Source organism: Pan troglodytes, chromosome 16 (genome assembly GCF_028858775.2).
Source record: "Pan troglodytes isolate AG18354 chromosome 16, NHGRI_mPanTro3-v2.0_pri, whole genome shotgun sequence".
In the NCBI taxonomy this organism is placed as follows: Eukaryota; Metazoa; Chordata; class Mammalia; order Primates; family Hominidae; genus Pan; species Pan troglodytes.
Genome location: NC_072414.2, coordinates 32,801,206 through 32,807,206, shown reverse-complemented (window position 1 = coordinate 32,807,206; position 6,001 = coordinate 32,801,206).

The window sequence follows — 6,001 nt, the reverse complement described above, 5'->3', positions numbered from 1 at the left end:
CATTCACTGAAAAAAATTAGAATATCAAACTATAAACCGTTTACTTAGTCAACTTTTTGGGGAACTAATATGGCCATAAATATCAAACCTCCTACAATTTTGCACATTCTTTGACTTTGTAGTTCTACATCTATAAACTTCTCTTAAGGGAAATCATGGATGCTAACAAAGAAATAGTTACAAAAATGTTCAGCAGAGGAGCACTATTTATAATGGCAAATTGGTGGTGATCCATATATCCAAAGATGAGACTGAGTGACTAAATCATGGAATCACCTCTAATAGAACAGGTTGGGATTCATTAGTGAGTTTTAAAAACAGTAAAGGGATTTGCCACTGGCATTTGAAAAGACAAAATAAAATGAAATAGAATGAAAAATATCAGAGTAAGGACAAGTTTTGCTTCATAAGAAATTTAGCTTTATATATGTACATGTGTACATTGTGATATTAAATTCCTTACTCTGAGTCATGGTCCAAATTTTGAATAACTGCGTTAATAAAAGATGTATATAAAACTACTTAGGCCAGGCACAGTGACTCATGCCTGTAATCCCAGCACTTTGGGAGGCCAAGGCGGGCGGACCACCTGAGGTCAGGAATTCAAGACCAGCCTGGCCAACATGGTGAAACCCCGTCTCTACAAAAATACAAAAATAGGCTGGGCGTGGTGGCTCATGCCTGTAATCCCAGCACTTTGGGAGGCCGAGGTGGGCAGATCACCTGAGGTCAGGAGTTTGAGACCAGCCTGGCTAACATGGTGAAACCCCATCTCTACTAAAAATACAAAAATTAGCTGGGCGTGGTGTCAGGCGCCTCTAATCCCAGCTACTCGGGAGGCTGAGGCAGGAGAATCGCTTGAACCCGGGAGGTGGAGGTTGCAGGGAGCCGAGATCGCGCCATTGCACTCCAGCCTGAGGGACAAGAGCGAGACTTTGTCTCAAAAAAAAAAAAAAAAAAAAAAAAATTAGCTGGGCATGATGGCATGTGCCTGTAATCGCAGCTATCAGGAGGCAGGGGAATCACTTGAATCTGGGAGGCAGAGGTTGCAGTGAGCTGAGATCACACCACTGCACTCCAGCCTGGGCGACAGAGTGAGACTGTCTCAAAAAATAAATAAATACAACTACTTAATGACATAAAATGTAACCAAAATATATTAAGTTATAAAATGTATTCATAATGTTAGAAAATGATCGAATTTTGTGAAAACCCAAACTATGTGAAAAAAATGGAAAGTAAATACACCAGATAATTTATACTTTTCTTTGTTCATTTGTATTTTAGAGTTTTCCACAATGAGCACATCTTCTTAAAAATTCATTTCTTGAATAATCATACTAATTTAAAAGTTTTCCAAATAACTATACATAGTATTTAACTATGTTAAATATATATGCATAGAGGGCCGGGTGCGGTGGCTCACGCCTATAATCCCAGCAGTTTGGGAGGCCGAGGCGGGCAGATCACCTAAGGTCAGGAGTTTGAGACCACCCTGCCAACATGGTAAAACCCCGTCTCTACTAAAAATACAAAAATTAGCTGGGCGTGGTGGCAGTTGTCTGTAATCCCAGCTACTTGGGAGGCTGAGGCAGGAGAATAGCTTGAACTGGGGAGGCAGAGGTTGAAGTGAGCTGAGATCACACCGCTGCACTCCAGCCTGGGTGACAGAGCAAGACTCCATCTCAAAAAAAAAATATATATATATATATATCATATATATATCATATATATATCATATATATCATATATATCATATATATCATATATATGATATATATCATATATATAAATAGATATATAAAGACTAGAAAAAAATAGACAAGAAAGAAACTTGTCATAATGTTAGTGGTGGTGGTTTTTGTCTGGTGGGATTATGGGAAATTTTGAATGTTTAAAAAAAATTTTTTTTTGAGACAGAGTCTTGCTCTGTTGCCCAGGCTGGAGTACAGTGGCACAATCTAGGCTCACTGCAACCTCCGCCTCCCGGGCTCAAGACATTCTTCTGCCTCAGCCTCCCGAGTAGCTGGGATTACAGGCACGTGCCACCATGCCCAGCTAATTTTTTGTATTTTTAGTAGAGATGAGGTTTCACCATGTTGCCCAGGCTGGTCTCGAACTCCCGACCTCGCCCTCTCAATGTGCTGGGATTACAAGCGTGAGCCACCGTGCCTGTCCATGTTTTAGAAAATTTAGAAAAGTTTCTAAATAAACATGTTTTTCTTCTATAATAAAGTTTTTCTTTTCTTTTCTTTTCTTTTTTTTTTTTTGACAGAGCATCTCGCTCTGTCCCCCAGGCTAGAGTGCAGTGGCGCAATTGGCTTACTGCAAGCTCCGCCTCCTGGGTTCATGCCATTCTCCCGCCTCAGCCTCCCGAGTAGCTGGGACTACAGGCGCCTGCCAACACGCCCGGCTAATTTTTTGTATTTTTAGTAGAGATGGGGTTTCACTGTGTTAGCCACGATGGTCTCGATCTCCTGACCTCATGATCTGCCCATCTGGGCCTCCCAAAGTGCTGGGATTACAGGAGTGAGCCACTGCGCCCGGCTATAATAAAGTTTTTATAAAAGAAAAGACATTTAAAAAGAGCAGCCTGGTTCTGCTGGAGTCTGCCTGCTGCCCATTTTATCTCAGCACTGGACCTGGCCCAAGCCAGGAGAGCAGGCAGGCACCTTTCTCCCTGCCCAGGCCCCCACCCTCTTTTTCTGCCCTGATGTGGCTGTGTGCTCCTGGTGGCTTTTATCTCTTATCTCATCTTGGATCTTGAGCTCCCTTATCTTTGGGCAAACTTACTGATGAATGGTGGTACCAACAGGCCAGGGAGGAGATGTGGGTCAGTGCTAAGTTGGAAGGATATTATAAGGAGCCTCTTGCTATAAATAATGGACATCACTCATTAGTGTGCCATCAAGCTTCATGGTATCCATGCTGCGTGCTCATATAGAATCTTATCAACCCCCAGTTTACGAATGAAACATTTTTTTTTTTTGTTTGCTTTGTTTTTCGTTTTTTGGTTTTTTTTTTTTTTTTTTTTTGAGATGGAGTTTTGCTCTTGTTGCCCAAGCTGGAGTGCAATGGCGTGTTCTCGGCTCACCGCAACCTCCGCCTCCCAGGTTCAAGCGATTCTCCTGCCTCAGCCTCCCTAGTAGCTGGGATTACAGGCATGTGCCACCACGCCCGGCTAATTTTGTATTTTTAGTAGAGACGGGGTTTCTCCATGTTGGTGAGGCTGGTCTCGAACTCCTGACTTCAGGTGATCCGCCCGACTCAGCCTCCCAAAGTGCAGGGATTACAGGCATGAGCCACCGCTCCCGGCCTGAAACATGTTCACAGAGGCTGCATGCATGCATCTGTCTGTCCCTGTGTAGGCTTTCATAAAGTTTGCATGTTTGTGTGTCCCCAGCCCATTACCAGTCAATATCTGTTAAACGTTACCTCCTAAATAGCTGTCCAATTTGCCTGCTTCTTGCCATTGACAGCACTACCTCCCCTACTAGCTTTACTGCAATGGCCTTCTAGCTGGCCTCCACCAGCCCTTCTGTGCCCTCTGATTGTCTTTCTGTGCAACAGCCACGGTGATTGTTTGGAAGTTTAAATCTGAACATGTCAACTTGCCCAAGCGCCATTGCTTAAGACCCTTCAGTGACTGCCCAATGCCCTTAAGATGGAGACAAAATTCCTCAACGTGGCTTACAGGGCCCTGCCTGGGTACCTCAACCCTTTCTCCTGCCTCACTTTTCCCTCTCTCCTCCCTCTGTTCCAGCCCCATTGACCCTCTTAGTCCCTTGTACTCACCATCTCCCTTCTGCCACAGGGCCTTTGCATGTCCTCTGCATTCTGCCAGGCCCATCCCTGCTGGCTCCTGGGCCAGTTTAACTTCTATTCATCTGTCAGAACTCAGTCCAGATGTTATCACTTTCCAGGTTACACCTCCATTAGACATTCATATAGCACCTCCTACTTTTCTTCAAATCACTAAATGAAATTGCAATTTTACATTTATTTGATGAGTTGATTGTTGTTTGTTTATTTTCACACTAGACTATAAGTTCCTTCCATGAAGGCAGGGACTGTGTCTCTTTTGTTCTTCTTTGTTTTTTGTTTTGTTTGTTTTTTGTTGTTATTGTTGTTGTTGTTATTTTTGGGGGTTTTTTTGAGACAGAGTTTCGCTCTTGTTGCCCAGGCTGGAGTGCAATGGCACGATCTCAGCTCACTGCAACCTCCGTCTCCTGGGTTCAAGCAATTCTCTTGCCTCAGCCTCCCAAGTAGCTGGGATTACAGGTGCCCACCACCACGCCCGGCTAACTTTTTGTATTTTTAGCAGAGATGAGGTTTCACCATGTTGACCAGGCTGGTCTGAAACTCCTGACCTCAGGTGATCCACCCACCTCAGCCTCCCAAACTGTTGGGATTACAGGTGTGAGCCACCGCGCCTGCCCTTTGTTTATTTTTTATAGAGACAAGGTCTCACTATGTTGATCAGGCTGGTCTTGAACTCCTGACTTCAAGCAATCTTCTCGCCTCAGCCTCCCAAAGTGCTGGGATCACAGATGTGACCCACCGTGCCCATCCTGTGGCTCTTGAATAACCGCTGAGCATAATGTTTGGCCTACCAGGGGAGCTCATAAAATCTTTGTTAAATGAGTGAGTAAATAAATGAACAAAACACAGTGACTCTTCTCATCTAGTTTCTTTTCCCGAAAGGGCTCTCAAACCCTTCAAAAGATAGGAAACAGAAGAGGCAGGGAACTATCATAATAATGCCTCCTGGCCACAGAGTGTTAAAGTGACAGCTGAGTCGACAAGATGCATCCTAGAGGCCCCCCTCCTCCTGCTCAGGAAGAGAGCCACACTGATGAAAGCCCAGGCATTGGCCACCAGAGCCTCGCCAGGAGGGCAGGGAGAGTGGGGAGGTAAATAAAGGACAGGAATGAATGTCTACTGACAGGGACTCTGTTTCAGATACCATGCTAAATGTTTACATGCATCATCTCATTTTATCTTCCCAACAAGCCCAATCTGCAGATGTGAAAACAGGCTATGAAACTTGGCCAAGGATTATAAAACCAATGCAGGGCAAAGCTGAGTTGAACTCAGATGGCTTCCTCCAAAGCCTGGGCTTTTCCTGGCTGCCATCTTAGCTTCCAGCCACTCAAACACCTCCCTTACCTTCTTAAGTGAGGGCCTAAAATTTCATCATTAAACTGTCATCCATTCGCCTTTTTCCTTTTTTGAGACAGGGTCTTGCTCTGTCGCCCATGCTTAAGTGCAGTGTTGCCATTGTAGCTCACTGTAGCCTTGAACTCCTGGGCTGAAGTGATTTTCCCACCTTCCAAGCAGCTAGGATGACAGGTGTGCACCACCATATCTGAGTAATCTTGCTTTTCATTTTTTTACTTTTTTTTTTTTTTTTTTTTTTTTTGAGATGGGGTCTTGCTCTGTCATCCAGGCTGGAGTGCAGTGGCACGATCTGGGCTCACTGCAACCTCCGCCTCCTGGGCCCAGGCGATTCTCCTGCCTCAGCCTCCTGAATAGCTGGGGCTACAGACGTGTGCCACCACGCCCGGCTAATTTTTGTATTTTTAGTAGAGACAGGGTTTTGCCATGTTGGCCAGGCTGATCTCAAACTCCTGACCTCAAGTCATCTGTCCGCCTCAGCCTCCCAAAGTGCTGGGATTACAGGCATGAGCCACTGTGCCTGGCCCATTGTTTACATTTTTTAACGGAGACAAGATCTCACTGTGTTGCCCGGACTGGTCTTGAACTACTGGCCTCAAGCAATCTTCCCGCCTGGGTCTCCCAAAGCAGCTAATTTTTTGTATTATTATTATTATTTTTTTTGGTAGAGAGAGAATTTCACCATGTTGCCCAGGCTGGTCTTGAACTCCTGAGCTCAAGCAATCCACGCGCCTCGGCCTCCCAGAGTGCTGGGATTACAGGCGTGAGCCACCATGCCTGGCCCCATTTTAAAAAAATTACAGGCTGGGCACGGTGGCTCATT